The 23,554-nt window shown below is 47.9% G+C and overlaps 1 protein-coding gene across 1 annotated transcript in view; it reads left to right on the forward strand.

The window, feature by feature from the left end:
- The window catches only part of PTPN13 (protein tyrosine phosphatase non-receptor type 13), a 215,123-nt gene that overhangs the window by 58,498 nt on the left and 133,071 nt on the right, over positions 1 to 23,554 (forward strand). The window lies entirely within an intron of this gene.

Below are 23,554 nucleotides of genomic sequence, written 5' to 3' on the forward strand. Positions count from 1 at the left end.
TCAGATCGCTTTGAAAGTTTGCACAGTTGTAGAGCTCATCGAGTAGAACATGGATGCCGTGTTTCATGTTGTTAGCTAAACAAATGTCATTTCTATAAGCAGCAGAATTCTGAGGCTTATAATGATGGAACCTTTCTCACCTTAACTAAAGGGGAAACTCCTGTACCCCTTTAATATGCAGGAGTGTCAAATCCGAGCATGAAAAAGAGTTTCCTATTTATTTATTTATTTATTACATTTCTGTACCGCCCCATAGCCAAAGCTCTCTGGGCAGTTTACAAAGGTTAAAACATTAAAAGTACAATATGCAAAATTAAAATATAAAACACACACAAACAGACAGTATACACAAAGACAGCATATGTCTAAAAACAACTTTGAGCAATCAGCCAAACCATAAAACAAATCAATTAAAACTCATTTAAGTATAAGGTTATAATGCAATGCTTTCCATTCCCCTGTAATTAAAGAATTTGACAACGTAGGAAGATAGTGGATGCCAAACCATGCACATGCATCCTTGTGGCCTGGCAGTTGGGTTGGAGCAAATCTGAACAAAGGCTGACAAAAGCTGAGCTGCTAATGCAAGAAGGTGCAGGCTACCAGAACTCGAAAACATGAATATCAAGCCCATGTTCAAATGCCAACTTGTCTTGTCCTCTCCACGTGGCTGGGTGGGTTGATTTGGCACTGTTACAGACTGGAAAGGCTGTATGTCAGGGGTGCAGAACCTCAGGCCCAGAGGACAAATCCGGCCCTCCTGGGATCCAAATCTGGCCCTCCAGGGTTCTCAGAAAGCCATGCCCCTTTCCCCCAACCACTGATCATTTGATGTTTTCCCAACTTTGGTGCATTCCCCCCCCCCCTTCTAAAGGCTTGCAATGCCTCTCCTAAGGCTAGGTTACTGGCAGTAAGAGCTCTAAGCTAATATATTATGGTATTTTTGGCCCTGCCCCGTTTTGCCTTTCGCCATGCCCACCACTGGAATGCGGCACCCAAGAGCTTCTCTGAAATGGAATTCTGCACCCCTGCTGTATGCCTGTTGTCCTGACATGTCCTTGGGAAATATATATATATATATATATATATATATATATATATATATATATATATATACACACACACACACACACACACATACATGTGTGTGTGTGTGTGTGTGTGTGTGTATATACATATTCACACACACACACACATTCCCCTTCATGGATCACTGCCGTGTTGTGGCGAAGGGGCTTGCGTAACTCAGTGAAGCCATAAGCTATGCCGTGCAGGGCCACCCAAGATGGACGGGTCATGGCAGAGAGTTCTGACAAAATGTGGTCCACTGGAGAAGGAAATGGCAACCCACTCCAGTATTCTTGCCAAGAAAACCCCATGGAACGTATCACAAGCCTAAAAGATATGACGCCGGAAGATGAGCCCCTCAGGTCGGAAGGTGTCCAGTATACTACTGGGGAAGAGCAGAGGGAATTTCCAAGTAGCGCCAGAAAGAGTGAAGCGGCTGGGCCAAAGCCGAAAGGACACTCAGCTGTGGATGTGTCTGGTGGTGAAAAGAAAATCCGATGCTGTAAAGAACAATATTGTTTAGGAACCTGGAATGTCAGATCAATGAATCAAGGTAAGCTGGAGGTGGTCAAACATGAGATGGCAAGATTGAACATTGATATCTTGGGAATCAGCGAACTAAAATGGACAGGCATGGGCGAATTTAATTCAGGTGACCATTATATCTACTACTGTGGGCAAGAATCCCTTAGAAGAAATGGAGTGGCACTCAATAGTCAATAAAAGGGTGGGAAAAGCAGTACTAGGGTACAATCTCAAAAATGATAGAATGATCTCAGTATGAATCCAAGGCAAACCATTCAACATCACAGTAATTCAAGTCTATGGCCCAACCACTGAGGCCGAAGAAGCTGAGGTTGATCAGTTCTATGAAGACCTACAACACCTTCTAGAACTAACACCAAAAAAAGATGTCCTCTTCCTCATAGGGGATTGGAATGCCAAAGTAGGAAGACACGAAATCACCGGGATAACAGGCAAGCATGGCCTTGGTGTACAAAATGAAGCAGGACAAAGGCTAATACAGTTTTGCCAAGAGAACACGCTGATCATAGCAAACACTCTTTTCCAGCAGCACAAGAGGCTGTTGGAATCACATGGACATCACCAGATGGTCAATATCGAAATCAGATTGATTATGTCCTTTGCAGCCAAAGATGGAGAAGCTCTATACAGTCAGTAAAAACAAGACCTGGAGCTGACTGTGGCTCAGATCATGAGGTGCTTCTTGCAAAATTTCGGCTTAAATTGAAGAACGTAGGGAAAACCACTAAACCATTCAGGTATGACCTAAATCATATCCCTTATGAATATACAGTGGAGGAGAGGAATAGATTTCAGGGATTAGACCTGATAGAGTGCCTGAGGAACTATGGACGGAAGTCCGTAACATTGTTCAGGAGGCAGCAACTCAATCCATCCCAAAGAAAAAGAAGTGCAAGAAAGCCAAGTGGCTGTCTGATGAGGCTTTACAAGTAGCTGAGGAAAGAAGGGAAGCGAAAAGCAAGGGAGAAAGGGGAAGATATATCCAACTGAATGCAGAGTTCCAGAGAATAGCACAGAGAGTCAAGAAGGCCTTCTTAAATGAACAATGCAAAGAAATCGAGGAAAACAATAGAATGGGAAAGACTAGAGATCTTTTCAAGAAAATCGGAGATCTCAAGGGAACGTTTTGTGCAAAGACGGGCATGATAAAGGACAAAGAAGGCAGGGACCTAACAGAAGCAGATGAGATTAAGAAGAGGTGGCAAGAATACACAGAAGAACTATACAGGAAAGATCTTAATGTCCCTGATAGCCATGATAGTGCGCTTGCTGGACTTCAGCCGGACATCCTAGAGAGTGAAGTCAAGTGGGCCTTAGGAAGCATTACTAACAACAAAGCTAGCAGAGATGACAGTATTCCAGCTGAGCTATTTAAGATCCTAAAAGATGATGCTGTTAAAGTGCTGCACTCAATATGCCAACACATTTGGAACACTCAACAGTGGCCACAAGACTGGAAAAGGTCAGTTTATATTCCAATTCCAAAGAAGGGCAATGCCAAAGAGTGTTCAAACTACCATACAATTGCGCTCATTTCACATGCCAGCAAAGTGATGCTCAAAATCCTACAAGCTAGGCTTCAGCATTATGTGAACCGAGAACTACCAGAAGTACAAGCTGGGTTCCGAAGAGGCAGAGGAACTAGAGATCAAATCGCCAACATTCGCTGGATCATGGAGAAAGCAAGAGAATTCCAGAAAAACGTCTATTTCTGCTTCATTGACTACACCAAAGCCAATAATTGTGTGGATCACAACAAACTGTGGCAAATTCTTAAAGAGATGGGAATACCAGACCACCTTACCTGTCTCCTGAGAAACCTGTACGAGGGTCAAGAAGCAACAGTAAGAACCAGACATGGAACAATTGATTGGTTCAAAATTGGGAAAGGAGTACGACAAGGCTGCATATTGTCACCCTGCTTATTTAACTTATAATCAGAGTACATCATGAGAAACGCCGGGCTGGATGAATCACAGGTCGGAATTAAGATTGCCGGGAGAATTATCAACAACCTCAGATACACAGACGATACCACCCTAATGGCAGAAAGCGAAGTGGATCTAAAGAGCCTCTTGTTGAGGGTGAAAGAGGAGAGTGCAAAAGCTGGTTTGAAACTCAACATTAAAAAGCTAAGATCATGGCATGTGGCCCCATCACTTCCTGGCATATAGAAGGGGAAGAAATGGAAGCAGTGACAGATGTTATTTTCTTGTCTCCAAGATCACGGCAGACGGTGACTGTAGCCATGAAATTAAAAGACGTTTGCTCCTTGGGAGGAAAGCTATGGCAAACCTCGACAGCATAGTAAGAAGCAGAGACATCACCTTGCCGACAAAGGTCCGTCTAATCAAAGCTATGGTTTTCCCAGTAGCAATGTATGGCTGTGAGAGCTGGGCTATAAGGAAGGCTGAGCGCCGAAGAATTGATGCCTTCGAACTGTGGTGCTGGAGAAGACTCTTATGAGTCCCCTGGACTGCAAGGAGGTCAAATCAGTCCATTAAAAGGAAATCAACCCTGAGTGCTCATTGGAAGGACAGATACTGAAGCTGAAGCTGAAATATTTTGGCCACCTAATGCGAAGAGAAAACTCCCTGGAAAAGACCCTGATGCTGGGAAAGACTGAAGGCAAAAGGAGAAGGGGACGGTAGAGGATGAGATGGCTAGATAGCATCACCGATGCAATGAATATGAACTTGAGCACACTCCGGGAGAGAGCGCAGGAGAGGAAGGCCTGGTGTGCTATGGTCCATGGGGTCACGAAGAGTCGGACACAACTTAATGACTGGACAACAACACATACATACATATATAAATAAAATCCTTAAGCTAAAGCACTCACCTGAGATTGTCAGAATCTGCCCAGTGTTGGTAGAGAGGGTGGCAGATGATTTTACATGCTAATTCCGCTCTTCTGTCAAAGAGCTCAAGGCATCCTCAAAACAAACCTGTAAGGTAGGTTAGGCTGAGAGAGAACGATAGGGCCAAGGTCCAGTAAAGCTTCTATTGCCATTTAACTCCAAGCTTCACCCTTTTCCTCCTTTATACCCATGTTTGTATGTATCTGACAACTGAGTATCACACTCCATGCATCCGATGAAGTGGGCTGCAGTCCATGAAATCTTCAGTCATCTGCGACTCTTTAAGTTGCCACAAGACTCTTCGTTGTTTTCGCTGCAACAGACTAACACAGCTGCCCCTCTGGAAATAATACAATTTCTTAGTCTTTAAGGTGCCACAAAACTCTGTTGTTTTTCCAGGAAGCTTTGTGGCTGAGTGGGTATTTGAACCAGGGTCTCCCCAGTCTAAGCAACAGTCTAACCACTCTGGCTCACAGTTGGCTCAAATAATGAGAAGTTACTGTACTAGGGTCCTGCATAGGCAATAGTTAAGCATCTGCAACACTTTTTAAGATGCTCACAATGATGATGGCTTTTTTTAATCTTTAAATATTGTCATTGCACATGCCTATTAAAAATAATTGCAGAAATGTCCATCTGTCCCCCCCCCCAGTGTCTTTTCCTTTTATTATGCCCTATTTTCTAGACTTATCATATTGTTTTGCCTATATACGGACGTGTTATTTTTAAAAAACACACAAAACCAACCACAATTCTTAGCTGTCTTCAGGCAGTGCTTATTACACTCCCAAGGTTTCTTTGACCACTCTGCATAGTTCTGGAATTAGCTCACCAATCTGGTAGCTAATTGCTGAAAATGACATGCAACTGACCAGGAGCCATACCAAAAAATTCCAGTGGTCCTGGAAAGAAGATTAAAATTCTATTTTGCTGGAAGGATTTCTGTGTTTTAGGGAGAGAAGATATCTTTCCTTGTTCTGCCTAGCAATGATAAGATGTACTCTGGAGGACAGAAACAAAGAGGGCTCACTTGAGAAACAGGAGTGATTTTCTGTTGTTGTTCCACTCCGTTGTTGCTTAAAGGGCTCTACTAATCACTTTATGGATGCTATGAATTTTATGCATCAGAAGGCTTCTGAGTGGGAGGTTCCAAATGGCAAACTGTTTTGTTTTCCCCCTGTTGCTTCTGAGGATGCGACCATGCAATTTATACAAGCAAAACCAGATTGCTATTGGGGCATATTGTAAAGGGACATCCTTTGTTTAATTGCGTTTAGTTGAGACTCCGCAGCCATAGCAAGGGACAGAGTAGTGTGTGGTTTTGATGAGAACGGGTCTGGGGCAAGATTTGGTCCAGGGCAAGAGGCCAGGCAACATAGGAGGAGAAGCAAGTCCAAGCAGGCATGCAAGAGCAGGATCAGGAGCATAGGCTATTGCTCGGGCTACGGGGCAACTATTCCTTTGTTAGCTGTGCTTATCAATAGCTGAGAAAGGTTGGCTGTTGGGTGCTAATTGTTGAGAGATGGTCTCCTGCAGATCCCTCTTGAGCACTGAAGGAGATAGCCATCAGAACTAGAAGAAAGCGACACACACACACATATAGACCCAACTAAGGGAAAGGGGCAGGTGAAGAAACAGCAGTGCGGCTTCGAATCAGAGAGAGAGAGAGAAGAGAGAGAAAGCTGAGAGTTTGCTGAAGGCACCTTGAAGATAATATCCCCAGGGGTGGCCTCTCTATGGCCACCCCTGGGGATATTACTGAAGGTGCGGTACAAATCTCTCTAATCACTAAATATGGGTTCCTGGCTTTTGTGCCATTCTTTCCCCATTCTGAAAGATTGAAATTAGTGCTGTGCCAAATCCTGACCCCTATTTTCGGAAGCTTTTTCTCTCCCCTGTGAAAGAGACATTGTTTTTTCAGCCTCTTTTGCAGGGAGGGGGAGAATTTCGGAGAATTTCCTCCTTGGGGACGGGGACAGGGTTTCCACATACATTTTTGTTAAGTGTAGGTGATTCTTGAAGGGACTTCTATCTATTTTTTACATTTAAAAAAAAAACACCCTCTTCCAGGAGCTGAGGCCTCTTCACCAGCCAGGAGTTCTTCCTGAATGCCCGTTGGAGTTCAGAAAGAACTGCTGGGCTGGAGAAGAGGCCTGGGCTCTTGCAAGTGCAGGGGGTGTTTTTTACAAAAACAAGAACAGAAAGAATACCCCTCAAGAATTGCCTACACTTAAAAAGGTATGTGGAAACCCTGTTCCCCTCCCCAAGAGAGAATTCTCCAAAATTCTCACCTCTCCCAGCCTCCTTCTCCAGAGTTTTCATTTTCTCCCCACCCCACGCCCCCACAAAATGCCAAAAATGGAAGAGTTGAAATTGTTGGCACAGCACTAATCAAAATCTCTCCTAAGTAAGAGCTTTCAAGCTACAATATGCTTGTATTTTTGGCCCTGCCCCTTTCGCTTTCAGCCCCACCCACCACTGGAATATGCCTCCCCCCCCCCCTCCGGGAGCTCTGAAATTTGAATTTGGCCCTTGGGCTGAAAGAGGTTCTCCACCCCGACTTACATTCTTGTAAATTAAAGCAAAACTTGCAAGGAACTTCTGTGTCTCCGGTGTGCTCTTGTATGAAGGAAACAAAACCCCATTTAGTGCTGCTGATCTTGGAATTTCCAGCCGCTGCCAGGAGGCATGGAAGGATATTCAGGGTGCAGGTGACGGGCCAAGGAGGCGGAATGTGCATCTGCCATTCCGTAGGTGCTGAATACATGGATAGTAGAAAGTTGGCAGGGAGGCACTCTGGGTGAAGGAAAGAGCTGTGGCGCAGTGGAAGAGCACCAGCTTTGCATGCAAAAGGTCCCAGGTTCAATCCCTGGCATCTCTAGGTGGGGCAGGGAAAGACTCCAGTCTGAAAACCAAGTGAGCTGCTCCCAGGGTGTAGATGACACTGAGTTAGATGGACCAATGGCCTGACTCCGTATTAGGCAGCTTCCTATCAGTGGAGTCTGGTGGCTCCAGTGTCAGTGGGGCAGTGAATCCGCTCTGGGTCTCAGTCAGAACCAGTCAGAACTCTACAGGAGGTGCAAAGCACCTTAGATAGCTCCTTTAGAGTTCTAACTGGTTCTCACTGAAACCCAGAGCGGATTCACTGCCCCACTGACATCGGAGCCACCAGCCTCCACTGCTTTCTGTGTTCCCAAAAGCCTCAGCGCTAAGCCGGGTCAGTTGCTCCAAGGAAGGTTTGTTAACCAGCTTGCCCGCAGCCCCTTTGTAATTCCTTTCACAGGGGCTTATGGAACGCTAGGCCCAGTTGGAACAGGACATGGCCGAAACTGCATTGGAGAGAGAAAGTTGCCCTGTTCAGGCATTGTTCGTACCGGTTTCACAGAATGCGTGAGGAGAGGCACGGTCTAGCCCCAGCCCCCTCCTCGTGTGTTTCCATTGCCCTGTATGCATGGAGGGCGACAGTCTGAACAGGGGAGACTCCTGCATCCGTGAGGCTCTCCACACTGGAAAATCAGAGTCCTGGGTCACATGGAGAGCCTCCAAGGATACAGGAGGCTCTCTTGTTCAGACTGCTGCCCTCCACACATACAGGGCAACAGATGCAACAAGGCGGCGGGGGGGCTGCTGGAGCGCTCCTCTCCTCATGCGTTAAGTGAAATCGGTAAGAAGAACAGGGCTAACATGGTCTGTGTATTGAAGCAGTGCTGTTGAGCAAGGCCAGAGAGGATTGCTTAGAGAGGAATCCTTCTCAACTTGGAGCCTATGGAGAATTTAGAAGAAGCATGTGGTATAGCCCTCCATGTAAGTGGGTGAGGATTGAATGTTTCAGTGCTCCCCCACGTCAAAACTTCCCATATGTGGAAAACTAGCATGCCAGGACTAAAGGTTCTATCTTAGTTTTCTCGCCTAGTATGATAACTTTCTGCATGCAGGAAGGACTTTATCTCATAGCTTTTTCTGAAAGTTGGAATTTTATTTATTTATTACATGTTTAATCCGCCCAATAACCAACGTTCTCTGGATGGAATTGTCTCACAGTGATCAGTTTTTGTGATTGTCCCTTCAATTCATGCAATCTCGCTCTCAGAATCTGTCAGCAAGTGTGCGTGTGTGTGCACGCGCGCCACAGAGTTAGTTATCATACTTGAGTACCTGCCCCCCACATACACACGCACGCATTTCTTCTCTTCTTCTTCATGGTCTCTGTGCATCACACATATGGGCTCTGCGCCTGCGCAGAGACTCATTCGGGAAACTTCGAAGCTGCATAGTTTTTTGGCGGGAACCCTTCCCCCACCATCTCTGGCATCCTGCCTTCCCCTCAGTTCCTTTTCGACCGCCTTAGCGTTACTTCGTGGGGAACTTCTTTCAACATTCTCTCATGCTGTGTTTCTATCTTATCTAAACCTCATTTCTTCCTTCATCTTATTTTTCTTCTTTATCTTCAAAATAAGAGAGAGTGAGAGATTGCAGAGAGACGGATTGTCGGTGGTGTTGGGGAGCGTTGTTCGCCTCAGCGGCAACACATTTTTTCTTCCTCGGCCTTTGGCCCCAATGCCTCCATTTAAAAGGTGCACAGCCTGTGGCAGTAAGGTGCCCTCTTCGGATGGCCACTCTTTGTGTCTTATTTGCCTGGGAGAAACCCACAAGGTTGAATCTTCCGACCGCTGCCAATCACTATCGAATCAGGCTCGCAAGAATGGAGCTGCTCGACTAAAAGCAGTCTTGTGGCAATGGGCCCTTCAGGCTGTTGACATGCCTAAGGCCCAGACTCCCAGGGACCAGCCCATCGTGGCCCCCTCCGCAAGGGCAGAGGCAGCTCCTGCGATTCAGTCTTCTCCCCTGCTAACCACTGAGACGGTTCAGGTAGATCCACCCACTCCAGAAAGGAGCCTGGCCATATTGGCAGCAAAAAAGCTCTCAAAATGGGCAAAACACCCTAAACCGGCGGCGGATGCACCGGAAAAGAAGAGGAAAAAGAAATTCTCCAAATAACAGGAAAAGGAGCAGGATCTCCCACCTCCTCCTCCTTTACTGGATTCTCCTATTCGCATTGTGCCCACCACACACTCGACTACTCTAGAACCAGCCTGTACGGTCTTGGAGGGTGAGTTAAGGGATACATCAACCCCACCACCCCGTCCAACTCAGACAGCCACGGGACAGAGATCCAGGTCTGCAACACCGCGTCATTATGACATCCCTTATATCAACCCGTGCTTTCCCCTCGACAGCCTTCTCGATACCGATCTCCGGATCGATACCATCAGAATCATTGGATGGGACAACACCTTGGTATCAATCCGTGCTTTCCCCTCGACGGCCTTCTCGATACCAATCTCCGGATCGCTACCATCTGGATCATTGCATGGGACAATACGACTGTGATCACTCACGTTCTCCATCCCAACATTGGGACCATTTTTCGGCCTCGTCATCTCCCCCCCACCGACAGCATTCCATTGCAGATTGGAGACTCCATTGGGACCGCGATCTCTTCCTTGATCTCTCCCGCTGCCTAGGAGCTACTTCGTCATTGCATGTTCCCTTTCAGTCTGGACAATGCTCCGGCTTCAACACCCAGGACGTTTTCTGCCCTCCTCCTCCGGTACCAATGCGCTCGATGTCCCTAGCGATACACCAAACCAGTCGGGACCATCAAGCCCCGCCACCTCCTGTTCCACCTCATGCCTCCACTGTGGTTCAGTGACCTACTCAATCACAGGAATTTGGGGAGGACTGCCAGTCAGACTTCTCCTCATATTCCTCGGTTCCTCCATCTCTCTCATCACGGGACGATGTCATTACGTCTCGAGATAGAGCCTCGCCTTCTGAAGACATGGGCCACTTCTCCAAACAGGTGCTGAGGATGGCGCAATCATTGGGCATCGAGGTCCAACAACCTCCCCAACAGATTCATGATCCAGTATTCGATGCCATTGCAACAGACCTGTCCACACCAGTGGCCATCGCTTTTCTTCCAGCCCTGCTAAGTGCAGTCCAACAGATGTGGAAAGCACCTTTGTCCTTGACCCCGATGTCCAAGAGGCTGGAATCGATGTACAGGGTTCAAGAGACAGACGCGTCTTTCCTCTTCTCACATCCGAAACCAAACTCCATAATTGTGGCGTCTGCCGAAGGTCGTTGGCAGAAAGCACATGCCTCACCTGTGGATAAGGTAGGGGTGCACGAAAGTCACTTACCTGGTCTCGCAGCTTTTCGCGGTGGGGGGGAGGCGCTTCGCTGCTCTCCCCCCAAAGTTCAGGCCGGCGGGGGAGGCTTCCCGTCTCACCTGGCCGAAATTCAGGCTGGGGGGGAGGCGCCTCGCCTCGCCCGGCCGCGAAATTAAAAGTTAAAAAAAAAACCGCCCCCGTGATAGGCTACGTGACAATTAACGTAGCCTATCACGGCTAGATTTGCAAAGTCAGCCGTGATAGGCTACGTAAATCGTCACGTAGCCTATCACGGGTGACTTAAAAAAAAAAAAAAAAGCGCGTACGGCTAATGGCGGCCCCCATAGGGAGCCGCCATTCACGTTCCTTATTTGGTCGCTGTAGTCTACATAAAGATTACGTAGACTACGGCGAAAATAAGGGCAACGCTATTTGCGTTGCCCTTATTGCGTTGCCCTATGGGGGCCGCCATTAGCCGTACGCGCTTTTTTTTTTTTTTTAAGTCACCCGTGATAGGCTACGTGACGATTTACGTAGCCTATCACGGCTGACTTTGCAAATCTAGCCGTGATAGGCTACGTTAATCGTCACGTAGCCTATCACGGGGGCGTTTTTTTATTATTTACTTTTATTAGAATGGCGGTGGCAGCAGCCGGTCGAAAGATCGGCTGCCGCCCCCACCCCTGACGAAGACCCGACGAACCGCCGCTGGGACCCGCCACCGGGAGGGACATTGGGGAGAGGTAAGTCCCGTCCCGGGGGGGGGTGCGGGGGGGTGCGGAGAATTTCTCCCCGAAACTTTTTCGGGGGGCCAAACACGTTGGCGCTCAGCCCCCCGAAGTTTCGGGGAGAAATTCTCCGCCAACCCTAGGATAAGGAGGGTCACAAACTTGATACCGTTGGATGTCGTCTCTACTCCTCAGCACCACTGGGGCTTAGAATTTCTGACCACCAGGCAATGATGGCCAGGTATCAGCTCTTCCTCTGGGAGAAAATGGACTCCCTCATTGCATACCTCCCTGAGGATCAACGCAACTTAACTAGAACGTTTCATGCTGAGGCATCCAAGCTCTCTTGTCAACAGATCAACGCTGCCTGTCATCAAGCGGACTGCAACGTTAAGAGCATGATGGGATCCGTTGCCCTAAGGCGGTATACCTGGCTTTGCTCTGCGGGCCTAACTCCTGAAGCCCTCTCATGGATAGAAAATCTACCCTTCAACAGCGAGGGTTTATTCAATGCCAACACGGATGACCAGATGGACTCCGTGCAGAAAGCCAGAACGACTGCTCGTAAGATGGGCATCAGTCAAGCCCAGCAACAACAGCAATAGCATGCTCCATACCATCAGCATCAGTGGTACCGAAACCAGACCTATCCACCTCAGCAATCTGGGGACTGGACACCCAGATTCCCACAGCAGCACCAGTAGAGAAAAAGCTACTCCATCCCCAGGTTCTAACAAAAGGCGAAGGGTGAGGGATTCTCTAAACGTTGTCTTTGACTTCAGCTCCATTCCCCTCTGTACCAACAATTGCAATCCACCTTTTGGAGACCTCCTGAGCCAATATTACCTGGCGTAGGCAAGAGTGATGTTGGACAACTGGGTGCTAGCTATTATCCATCACGGATACAGAATAGAATTCAACACACCCCCGCCTTTGGGTCCAGTCCAGGTCACTCCGCCTTCAGAGGTCCTCCACAAAGAAACTCAATCTCTCTTACGAAAGGGCGCCATTCAACACATTAATCCAAATGTCAGTACGGAGGGGTTCTTCTCCAGGTACTTCATGGTACCGAAACAGGATGGAGGCCTCCAGCCCATTCTCAACCTTTGCAACCTGAACAAGTTTGTCACCCCCAAGAAGTTCAGGATGACAACTCTAGCCACAATTCTCCCACTCTTACAGAAGGGCTCTTGGTTCGCCATGATCAATCTCGAATACACGTACTTCCACGTTGCCATAGAACGCTCACACAGAAAGCTCCTCCGCTTTGCAATCGGAGTGGAACTGTTCCAGTTCAACGTCTTGCTGTTCGGCCTCTCAATAGCCCCACACGTATTTACCAAGTGCTTGGCTGTGGTCTGCGCTTACCTCTGTCTTCAGGGAGTAGAAATCTACCCATATCTAGACGATTGGCTACTGGTGGCCTCATCCCGAGAAGCTCTACTGTGTGATATCGTGATTGTCTTGGATCTTCTTCGGGCATTGGGACTACGAATCAACGAGGAGAAGTCTCACTTGACCCCCACTCGAACAGTTCAATCTATTAGGGGCTGTCCTCGATTCCAAATCAGGCCGACTGACGACTTGTGTCACAAACCTCATCACTCAAGCCACGTTGGTATTCTCTGCCCACTGTGCCAGGGCACACGATGTCTAATGCCTCCTTGGCCACATGGCAGTCACAGTATCGGTCATGGAATGGGCTCAGCTACGAACGAGATCACTTCAACACTGGTTCATCTGGAACTTCAACTTGATCCACAACCCTCTCTTTGTCACACTTTCAATACCAGAGGTTGTTGCTCTCAGGTTGGACTGGTGGATGGACTCCAGGCATCTGACCCAAGGGATGCCATTCCTTCCCGCTCCTCCATCCAGGGTTCTCACCACAGATGTCTCTCTCCAAGTTGGGAAGCGCATTGCAGCCCCCTTCAAGCACAAGGTCTCTGGTCCTCCAAGGAAACACTGTACTATATAAATTTCTTGGACCTGTTGGCAGTTTGGAAAGCTCTCCGCGCCTTCGAACCGTACCTCCGACATTGACACATCCAGATCCTCACGGGCAACACCACAGTTCTCTGGTATCTAAACAAGCAAAGTGGAACACACTCCTCCTGCCTCCTTTCTCTCACTCTACACCTTTACAACTGGGTCATTGCCAAGGACATTTGCTTGACCGCTCTCCATATAGCAGGACAGGACAACCTGTTAGCAGACTCTCTCAGCCGCTTCCTCTGGTGCTCCCATGAATGGCAGCTGGCCAAGACAGTCCTGTAACTAATTTTCAACCAGTGGGGCTGACCAGAGATCGACCTCTTCGCGACTCCAGTGAACACGGCCTGTGGACAATTCTGCTCCAGAGCCAGAGTCAGTCACGGATCACTCGGCGATGCCTTTTTCCTAGAATGGAAGGATCGCCTATTCTACCTTTTCCATTCGTTTCCACTCCTCATGAGGGTGATCTCCAAAATCAACAGGATGCCACAAACTGCATCCGATTGCCCCTTGGTGGCCCAGACAACCCTGGTTCCCGATGCTGTTGAACCTAGCACACGGACACCTCCTACTGCTACCGCGGATAGACAACTTGATTTCCCGGGGCTGGAGCAGGATCCTTCACCCCGATCTCCTCACTCTGAACCTCACAGCATGGAGGGTGCAACCACCCACCACTTTTCCCCACTGATTCCACCAACAGTGCAGGCTGTACTTGATGCAGCAAGGAAACCATCCACGTGCCGCTCATACCCGGCAAAATGGGCTTCATTTGTTCGGTTCGCCACCAACAACACCTGAAACCCTAATGACTGTTGTTTAGTGGACATATTGTTTTTCCTCCGTCATCTTTTCAGCAGAGGCCTGAAGTACTCCTCCATCAGGGCATATGCGTCAGTGATTTCTGCTGTGAGGGGCAACATTGACGGGTGCTCCATATTCAGCCACCCCTTATGCAAGCAGTTCCTGCGAGGACTCAGAAACTTGGATCCTCCAGTGAGAGACTTAGTTCCTCAGTGGGACCTAACCCTGGTGCTTAACACCCTCACGTTGGTACCATTCGAACTGCTTGCTACAGTGGACTTGAGGCTGCTCTCTTGGAAGGTCGCCTTCCTGATAGCCATTACAACATCGAGGAGAGCGAGTGAACTCACCTTACACTATATTTCACAAGGAAAAGGTGGTCCTGTAGCTGGACTTCGCATTCCTCCCGAAGGTGGTCACGGACTTCCATCTTAATCAACCGATCGTGCTCACTGCCTTCTTTCCATCCCCAACTTCTGATTTGAAATGACGGCTACACACTCTAGATGTCCGGAGGGCACTGGCCTTCTATAAGTCATGGACCGAGCCTTTCCACAACTCACAACGGCTCTTCCTATGCTATGGGGAACCGAAAAAGGGCTCTCCAGTCTCCTCTCAGAGGCTGGCATCCTGGATCGTACACACCGTTTGACTGGCGTACGAGGTCGCCTGGAGACCCCTACCAACTCAAATCCGACTGCACTCGACAAGGGGAGTTTCGACTTCTACTGCCTTTGCAAGAGGGGTTCCCATCGTAGACTTGTGTAAGGCAGCCACCTGGTCTACGCCTTTCTACCTTTATTAAGCACTACAGGCTGGACGTGCGAGCTCGAGCAGACTGTGCCTTTGGCAGAGCTGTGCTTTCGTCGGTACTACATTGGGACACCGACCCACCTCTGGTAAGTTAGCTTGTTACTCACCCATATGTGTGATGCACAGAGACCACGAAGAAGAAAGTCAGGTTGCTTACCTGTAACTGTAGTTCTTCGAGTGGTTATCTGTGCATTCACACAACCCCCCCACCATCCCCACTTCAGAGTCAACTCGACTGTTGGTACCGAGGTGTTCTTCTCCTCGGTCTGGGACTACTTGCGGTCACAAAGAACTGAGTTGAAGGCAGATATATATATATATATATATATATATATATATATGTTCCTGAATATATATATATATGTTCCTGCATATATATATATGTTCCTGCATATATATATATATATATGTTCCTGCATATATAGCAGGAACCCACGCTATATATGCCAGAGACGGTGGGGGAGGGGTTCCTGCCAAAAAACGATGCAGCTTGGAAGTTTCCCGAATGTGTCTCCGCGCAGGCGCAGAGCCCAAATGTGTGATGCACAGGCGACCACTCGAAGAACTACAGTTACAGTAGGGATGTATGAAAGTTCTGCCATGGATCTTGGGGAGGCCGAATGCCAGTGCATTCAGCCCCCCGAAATTGGTGGCGGAACGGCCCGGCGCCCTCCCGCCCCCCCCCAGATGGGACTTACCTTGGGTGGATCTTCCTGGCGGCAGCGGCTCTGGCGGCAGTTCGGCGGCGGCAGCCGGTCTTCCGACCGGCTGCCGCCGCCGCCATTTCCAGTTAAAAAAACAAACGAACAAAAAGTGATAGGCTACGTAAAGATTTACATAGCCTATCACGGCTAGATTTTAAAAAAACACTGTGATAGGCTACGTAAATGTTTGCGTAGCCTATCACGGCTGACTGCAGGGACGCAAACGGCGGCGGCCACGGCCGCCGCCATTTGCGTCCCTGCTAGCCAGCAGCCAGATGTCCGGCTGCTGGTGGAGCCGGCCAGCGGCTCCGCAGAATCCCTGCGGAGCAGAGCCAGCCGGCCAGGATTCCGGGGGGGAGGAATGGAGCGCCTCCCTCCCCGGCCAGGATTCCAGGGGGAGGGACGGAACGCCTCCCCCCCAGCATCAGCGTAATCTGCGGAAAGGTAAGTCACTTTCGTACATCCCTAAGTTACAGGTAAGCAACCTGACTTTATGATCTTTCATATTTGTTTCTCAAGACATTTGGCGCACAGCTGTGTCTGTTTGGTCGGCTGATTTCGGTTTGGCAATTTCACAAACTGCATAGTACCACTTTATATCTCTGCAATTCAGAAGAAAGAATGATCTTTGTCTTCATCTTTTCTTTCTGTGATGGTTTTCGTTTCGGTCAAAATCTATTCTGGAACTCCTGTTTAAATGTTCAAAATACTACCTTCCAATATATTTGGCAGACACTAACTAGCCTTGTATACCTTTTCTTCTAGGCAAAGAGAATGTGTAAGGCATGGGTGTCCAACCTGTGGTACGCAAGTGGCATGCTTGGACAGATGCGGGAGAGGCCACAGTCCTAGCTGTGGCATAGAATTAAGTCCACATTCCCACCCATGTCTTCCTAGCTCTCTTGCTGTCATTCTGTTGCCTAGTAGGCTTGGGGCAAAGCCACTAGAGATATAAAGGCTGGGAAAAAAAACTCAGAAAAAATGGAGGGGGTGCCAGAAAAATTAGGGGGAAAAACACATTTCCCCCACTTTTTGCAGGGATTTTTTGGAAAATTTGGGGAGAAATGGTTCTCCCCCCTCCAGTTTTTCCATTTTTTGCCCAAAGCCGTCACATCTCGAAAAGCCACCCCAAGACATGGAGGATTGCTTCTGTAATATAGTGAGAACCATAATGGCAGTAGCTCATAATTTGGGGCTTGGCTTGTCACACATTTGCCAAAAAAAAGTCCGAGCAGCTTTTGGGGGCTGCATTCCAGTGGTGGGTGGGACTGAAGGCAAAAGGGCTGAGGCCAAAAACCCAAAAGTATCAGCATGTTTTAGCTTAGAGCTCTTCCTGACAGTAACCAAGCCTTAGGAGACTCATTTCAACCGTTTAGAATGGCGGGGAGGCGTGTACAAAAGCACCAAACGATTGGCAGGGGAGAGGCATGGCCTTCTGGGGAACATCGCAGGGCCGGATTTGGCCCTGAGGGTCTGCATCCCTGTCCTAAGCAAACAACCAGGGGCACAGCCATTCCAGCAGCCCTACAGAAAGACTCCTTTCGTCATCCATTCCCATGTCTGTTTCCTTGCGTGTTGTATCGTTTTTAGATTGTAAGCCTATGGGCAGGAACTGTGTTGTTGTACTGGTTACAGATAAGCCGCTCTGGGAGCCTTTTTGGCTGACGAGAAATAAATACATACATACATAAATAAGTGGCAAAATATGTAGGCTGCCCTCAGCCTGATTAGAAATAAATGGGATTTTACTGTACCTAATCTCCTGTGGATTTTACCTCACGTATGTAATCTGCAGTTCCACATGGTGCTGCAAATAGAAGTCTTCTCACATGAAAAGAGGCTTTAAAAAATGCTCCGTTTGTTTGCTTTTCCCCTTTCACATTTTGGCATACCATCGGAAATGGATTCATGGGCTCCCTGCCTAGAACAGCAAAGATGTATTTTGCAGACAAGTGGTACAACAGTAATTTGTACTTTTGTGTGTACTTCGGTGAAGTTATGCGGTTTTAACATTAAGCTAGCATCCTGTTGTGTAATACTTCTGGAGCCCCTTGCAAAAACACCCCCTTCCCACCCACTGCAGTCAGTTCTTGAAATTTATTTTCGGGATTCAATCTGCTATAAACCTCTCGGATTGGATTAATTGGACCACGTCAGCCTTCCCCAACCCGGTGGCCCCCAGATGTGTTGGACTAAACTCCCATCACCCCAGCTGGGGTGATGGGAGTTGTAGTCCAACACATCTGGGGGCTGCCGGGTTGGGGAATACTGGGCTAAGTATTTTAAACAAGAGAGTCCGAGCGCCATTGGAACCCCAGCTGTAAAGAGTGTGTGATGGCCCTGGTGCGTGGGAGAGCAGCCTCTTCTCTTCTCCGTGGCCTCTCAGCCTGATAAGATTTCCTTTGATTGGAAGAATTCTAGTATCTGGGTGGGGCCAGGGGTGGAGCCTGGCAGGCTCCAGAGGGGGCAGAGCTAACAGCAGTGATGGCAGTAATGGCGGTCAGTGATGGCAAACACTGATGGCAGATGCAACATGCCAAGCTTGCACTTGCTTTTTAGGATAGGGGGAAAAAGCTGTGCAGGTCCTTCCCTGCAGCTGCCAAGTTGCCCGTTGCTCTGCCACCACCCACCCTTGCTTGTTTCAGCTCAACAGAGCCTGTGGGGGCAGTTATGCAGAAAACACTTATATCCCTGCAGTTCTCATGCCTCTCATGAAATGGGGAGCTGGAGCTGAGCTCAACACCCGGTGTCTCTTAGAGGACACGTACAGGTTATGCAGTTGAAACATGTGCATTGTAAAAAATCATGCTGTGGAGTGTGGTCCAACACATCTGGGGGCTACCGGGTTGGGGAATGCTGGGCTAAGTATTCTAAAGAAGAGATTCCGAGTGCCATTGGAACCCGAGCTGTGACCTTTACTTAAGCATAGTTCCGGTAGTGATGCCATTCTGACCTTTGCACACATGATTCTCTCCTCTGGCCTCAAGGCCAAAAAACCAGCCAGGCTGCTTTTTCTCTTTCTCCTCTCATCGTTTGCCAGCCCTATTATAATATGGCATTTGTTATTTTTAGGGCTGCATCTTTTAATCGACCAGTTGGTTACTCACTGCAGGGCTGGCCCTGTCATGAGCCACACTGAGCCACTTGTCCTCAAGCAGCAGATTGGGAGGGTGGTGGAACAAGTACCTGCCCGCCCAAATCCCCACCACTGCATCACCCAAATCCCCACTGTGCCACAAGAATGAGTGCATGTTCCATCAGCCACTGCCAATTGAACGCTGCCAATTGGATGGCTTTAAAAGGGGGTTAGAAAAATGTATGGAGGAGAAGGCTATCCATGGCAGCTAGTCCTAATGATTGTATCAGTATTATATACCTCTGGTATCAGAAGCAGTAAGCCTATGTATACCAGTTGAGAACGTGAGCGAGAGGGTGCTGTTGCACTCATGTCCTACCTGTGGGTTTCCCACAGGCAGCTGGTTGGCCACTGTGTGAACTGAATACTGGACTAGATGGACCCTTGGTCTGATCCATCATGGATCTTCTTATGTTCCTATGAGCTCCTGCCACCAGGAGCTGCCTGGCTGGGTGCTCCATGGCCAGTCTGACATCTTGCCAGGCTGTGGAGCACTGATATTGCACCACTGGAGCTCTCACAGCTGAGAGAAGCAGCCTTGCTGGCGTGGCTGTGGAACACCACTGGTCAGTCACATTTTCCTCTGATTGAAGTGCAGTTGCTGCCTGGCCTGGCATTCCGTGGCTGCTAGTGCATGACTGGGCTGCCACAAGAGTAAGCGTAAGCCCCCCACAACTAAGTTAGCCATGTGGGGAGAAGCCTTATCTAGGCCTCCCTTAAGTCTCACCCAGCCCGGCCTCACAAGACATAGCGGAAGCTTTGCGATACTTCCAGAGGTTTGGCAGAGCCCCTGTGAGACTTGGCACATCTTCTCTGATGCACCACCTGTAAGTAGTAGCTGCTGGTGGCCTGGGAAAGTGGTGGTGGTGGTGATGGCAGGCCTCAATTCTACCTCAGGGAGCAGAAGTGGCTTGGGCTAACCCTGTCATTAAAAGATTGCTTGATTTAATTTCAGCTGACTAAAAGATTTCTGGAGGGAGCAATCCTATGGCCGCTAGTCAGTGGCTAGATGGCCATAGGATATGTGGCATTCTGGAAACCGACCTCAGAGCCCATGCTCTGAGGTCGATTCCTGGAGAACTTCCCCCTCCTCTGTGCTGCCTCAAAGGCAGCGCGGAACAGCCCCATGCTCGCAAGAGAAGCGCGGAGTGGCCAAAATGGGGCGTTCCAGGGCAGGGAGGGCGGAAATGCCAGTACGACACATCCTATGTGTTGTCCGGCAGCCTCCTCCCCCGCTCCGCCTTGCCGCAGATAGACAGCTGAAATTGGCTGTCTAGCCACAAATGCAGGGCAGGAGAAGTGCAGAGGGAATGATCCCCTCCGTGCTTCTCCAGCCCTGCATTGGATAGGCGGTAGCCTCTGAGTTCGGAGGTGGCCACCTATCTCCATAGGATTGCACCCTTAGTCAGATTCCTGACCAAAAATGTTTCCTGGAGAAAAAGATTTCAAAATACAAAATATTTCTGCAATTAAAATTGAACCACAAATTTTATTTACATTTTTTAAACATGTATAAAAGCACCATTTTAACAGAGGCATTCCCCTTTTCCCTCACATATTAAAGGGAATCCCTCTTCTAGTATGACACCAGCTATGACACATGCTTCTTGTTCAGAACTCTTGTTTTTATCCATATGCAAATTATGTAATATATTGATGGATTAATTGACCAAAAGACTATATAACATTTCAAAGCCACATAAACCCATAAGAAACCATAAAAGCAGCAGCAAAGTCAGGAGTATCGGTGGCAAATACACCAGCAGTCACATTACCTGGTCCCCTAAAGGCCCTCGTGGAGCGCCAGGGCTTTACCAAATTGCAGAAATTATACAGTGATGGTGCCAGGCGGGTAGCCCTAGGAAGGGTATTCCACAGCAAGAGTGCCATGATGGAGAAAGCCCTGTTCCATGAACCCACCTGCCAAATATTAGACAGCAGGAGGGACATGGAACAGGACCTTCAGGTGTTGGTAGATGTCCACCTGTCTCCTGTTTCTTTCCATCAGAGACTTTACTCCAGGTCTTTGCAACTTGCCACCCTCCAAGTAATGTGCAGTTTACAAGCCAGTTTCATCAGCCATCTGTTAGAATATAAGAATGTAAGAAGAGCCCTGTTGGATCAGACCAAAGTTCCATTTAGTCCAGCATTCGGTTCCCAAAGTGGCTGACCAGATGCCTATGGGAAGCCCTCAAGCAGGACTTACACGGAATAGTATCCTCTCACTCATGTTCCCCAGCAAACTGGTATTAAGAGTCCATACTCCTCCAACCACCTTGTCTACATCTTACAATTGTGGGGAAACCCCCCACAAAACAGGACCAGACAGTGTTCTGGACTCATTCATCAACTCAGGGGTAAACAACCAGGTGCCCTCCAGATGTTTTGGACTACAAATCCCATCACCTCCACCCAGCATGGCTAATGGGCAGGTTTTATGGGGGGTTGTAGTCCAAAACACATGGAGGGCACCAGATTGCTTACTTCCTTTTGTCTGTCCTGATTCTCCCACAATTCAGCTTCATTGGGAGACCCCAACTTCTAGTATTATGAGAGAGGGACAGTTAATTTCCCTGGCCAGAAGTGTTGACTCCTTTTAAGACAGAGGATAATTCCAGCAATACATCACGCTGCTGTATCTGACAGTTTTGTTGCATTTCCTATCGCGAGTTTTATTGTTGCAAGATCTGCTGTTTCTGGTGGTAAGTTTCTTCTTGGAAAAGGTCAAGTGTAGGCTGCATGGCTTCAGTGTTTGCTTTTCTTTTATGACAATATTATTTTCACAGAGCATGAATGGAGGTTCTTGTGGGGACTATGAAGTCTCTCTTCTCTCTACAGATTCCCACCATTGCATCAAGTAACTTCAGAGCTTTTCTGCAGGAATTAGTCCTGATAACAAGCATCTGATAGGCACAGCTATAATTCTTTTTAGCTGGCAGCTTAAATTTCTCAAGCCAAAAAGAGAACCTCGTGGAGGGAAGTTGTTCCAATTTGCAGGGCTCCACTCTGGCTTTGATATTCCAAATAAATGCATGAAAAATGACAGAAACATTATTATGTCATCTATTAAAGGTGGCATTGGATCACTGTACGAAATACAGTTTATGAAATATTGTCAGTTTTCTTCAAGGGGGAGGCATGGGTAAGGACGTGCTGTGGTTATTATTGATAATGCACAGGCTGATATATCTTTTGAATCAGTTTCATGGTCTACAAATAGCTTATAGTAGTGCAGGAATATATGGATATTGGAGGTTGCCCCAGTTCAGTTGCATTTGTACTGTTTCTGTGCTAAGGCTGTAAACAAGTGAGGGTTCTAGAATTCTCTTTGAAAATATTCTAATTCAGGAATGGAGGAAACTCAGATTCATGGACTAAAATAAATTTGGGAAATATATGTACATTTATGGGGAATGATTTGTTCTAGAGGAGGATAGAATTTGAATAGATCCTCCCATATTCAGAACTTAAATAGTGATTCCCCCGTCACAGGATATAGCAGCGTGTAAAAACAGATATAAAGCAGTTAAAGCCTTAGGATAAGACCGACAGCCATGCTCAGGAAAGATGGTTACTGCTGTAAGTCCAAGTTATCTTCTCATTCCTAAGGCTTGATTCAGATGACCTTGCACTTAATTTGATGACCAGCACTATCATAAGAACAAAAGGGCCATGCTGAATTACACTTATGAATCGGATGGCTTATCTAGTTCAGCATTCTGTCCAACCGGCAGCTGCCTGTAGGCAGCCATCGTAGTCTGGTTGCGGTCTGCACATGATGCCTTACTTTAGATGGCTTTGTTCATCTACTAAGAGCAATGGGAAGAAAGCCCTCTCTTGATTACCCTGATAGCCCAAAACTATACATGTTTACTCAGAAGGAAGTCGCACTGAGTTTAGTGGGGCTTACTTCTAAGTAAATGGGCACAGGCTTGTAATCACAGGCTCATGATTTATGGCCAAGTGCAACCTAAGCATTTAGCAGAAAACTTACCACACCGTTGCCAGGGTTTCTGAATGGCCACAAGGAATGTATAGGAGTTACAGGATTTCTATTAGAGGTCATATTCCATATATTTTGACATGATTGCAGGTTCACTGATCATTGTGTCTAAGGGCATTTCTACACCAGCCTAGAATCCTGCATTTGAAACAGGGCTTTCTGCTTCTGTTTTAAATGCAGGATCACAACGTCTCCCTTTACATGCGTTTCCTTTCCCCCCACCCCTTCCCCCTCTTTCTCCCCATATCTGAGTCTTCCATTATCTTTCATTGATCTCGCTCCTCTTCTTGCTGCTTTAACTCTTTTCATGGAGGAAACTGAAGCGGAACACCATGGGGTAATTTGATAGCTCATTATCTGTGATCTATTTAAAAATGGAACAAAGGGCATTCAGTGCAGGAGATGGTCTGGAGGGTCACGGCAGGGTGACGGCATCATGTAAAGAGCCCGCAAACCTCCGTGAAGGAGCATTCTCAATTGCAGGATAAAAGCTCCATGTGAAGGAGCCCTAAATTGGAAAAGACTATCAGAGTTCGAGTCTAGACGTCCAAACTAGGAAACTGTGGTTTAACGCCAAAAACTAGAATGGCAAACAAGGATCTGATTCTGATTTGTAACCTTGGTTTATAGCAAGGGTGGACATCTTCCATGGGTCCGGGGATGATCCCCCCCCGAACCCACTGGGGGCCATATTCTGCTCGTCACACCACCGCAGTTGCC

The sequence above is a fragment of the Heloderma suspectum genome, chromosome 5, assembly GCF_057233095.1.
Source record: "Heloderma suspectum isolate Gila_16-S chromosome 5, 16-S_ref, whole genome shotgun sequence".
Taxonomy (NCBI): domain Eukaryota; kingdom Metazoa; phylum Chordata; class Lepidosauria; order Squamata; family Helodermatidae; genus Heloderma; species Heloderma suspectum.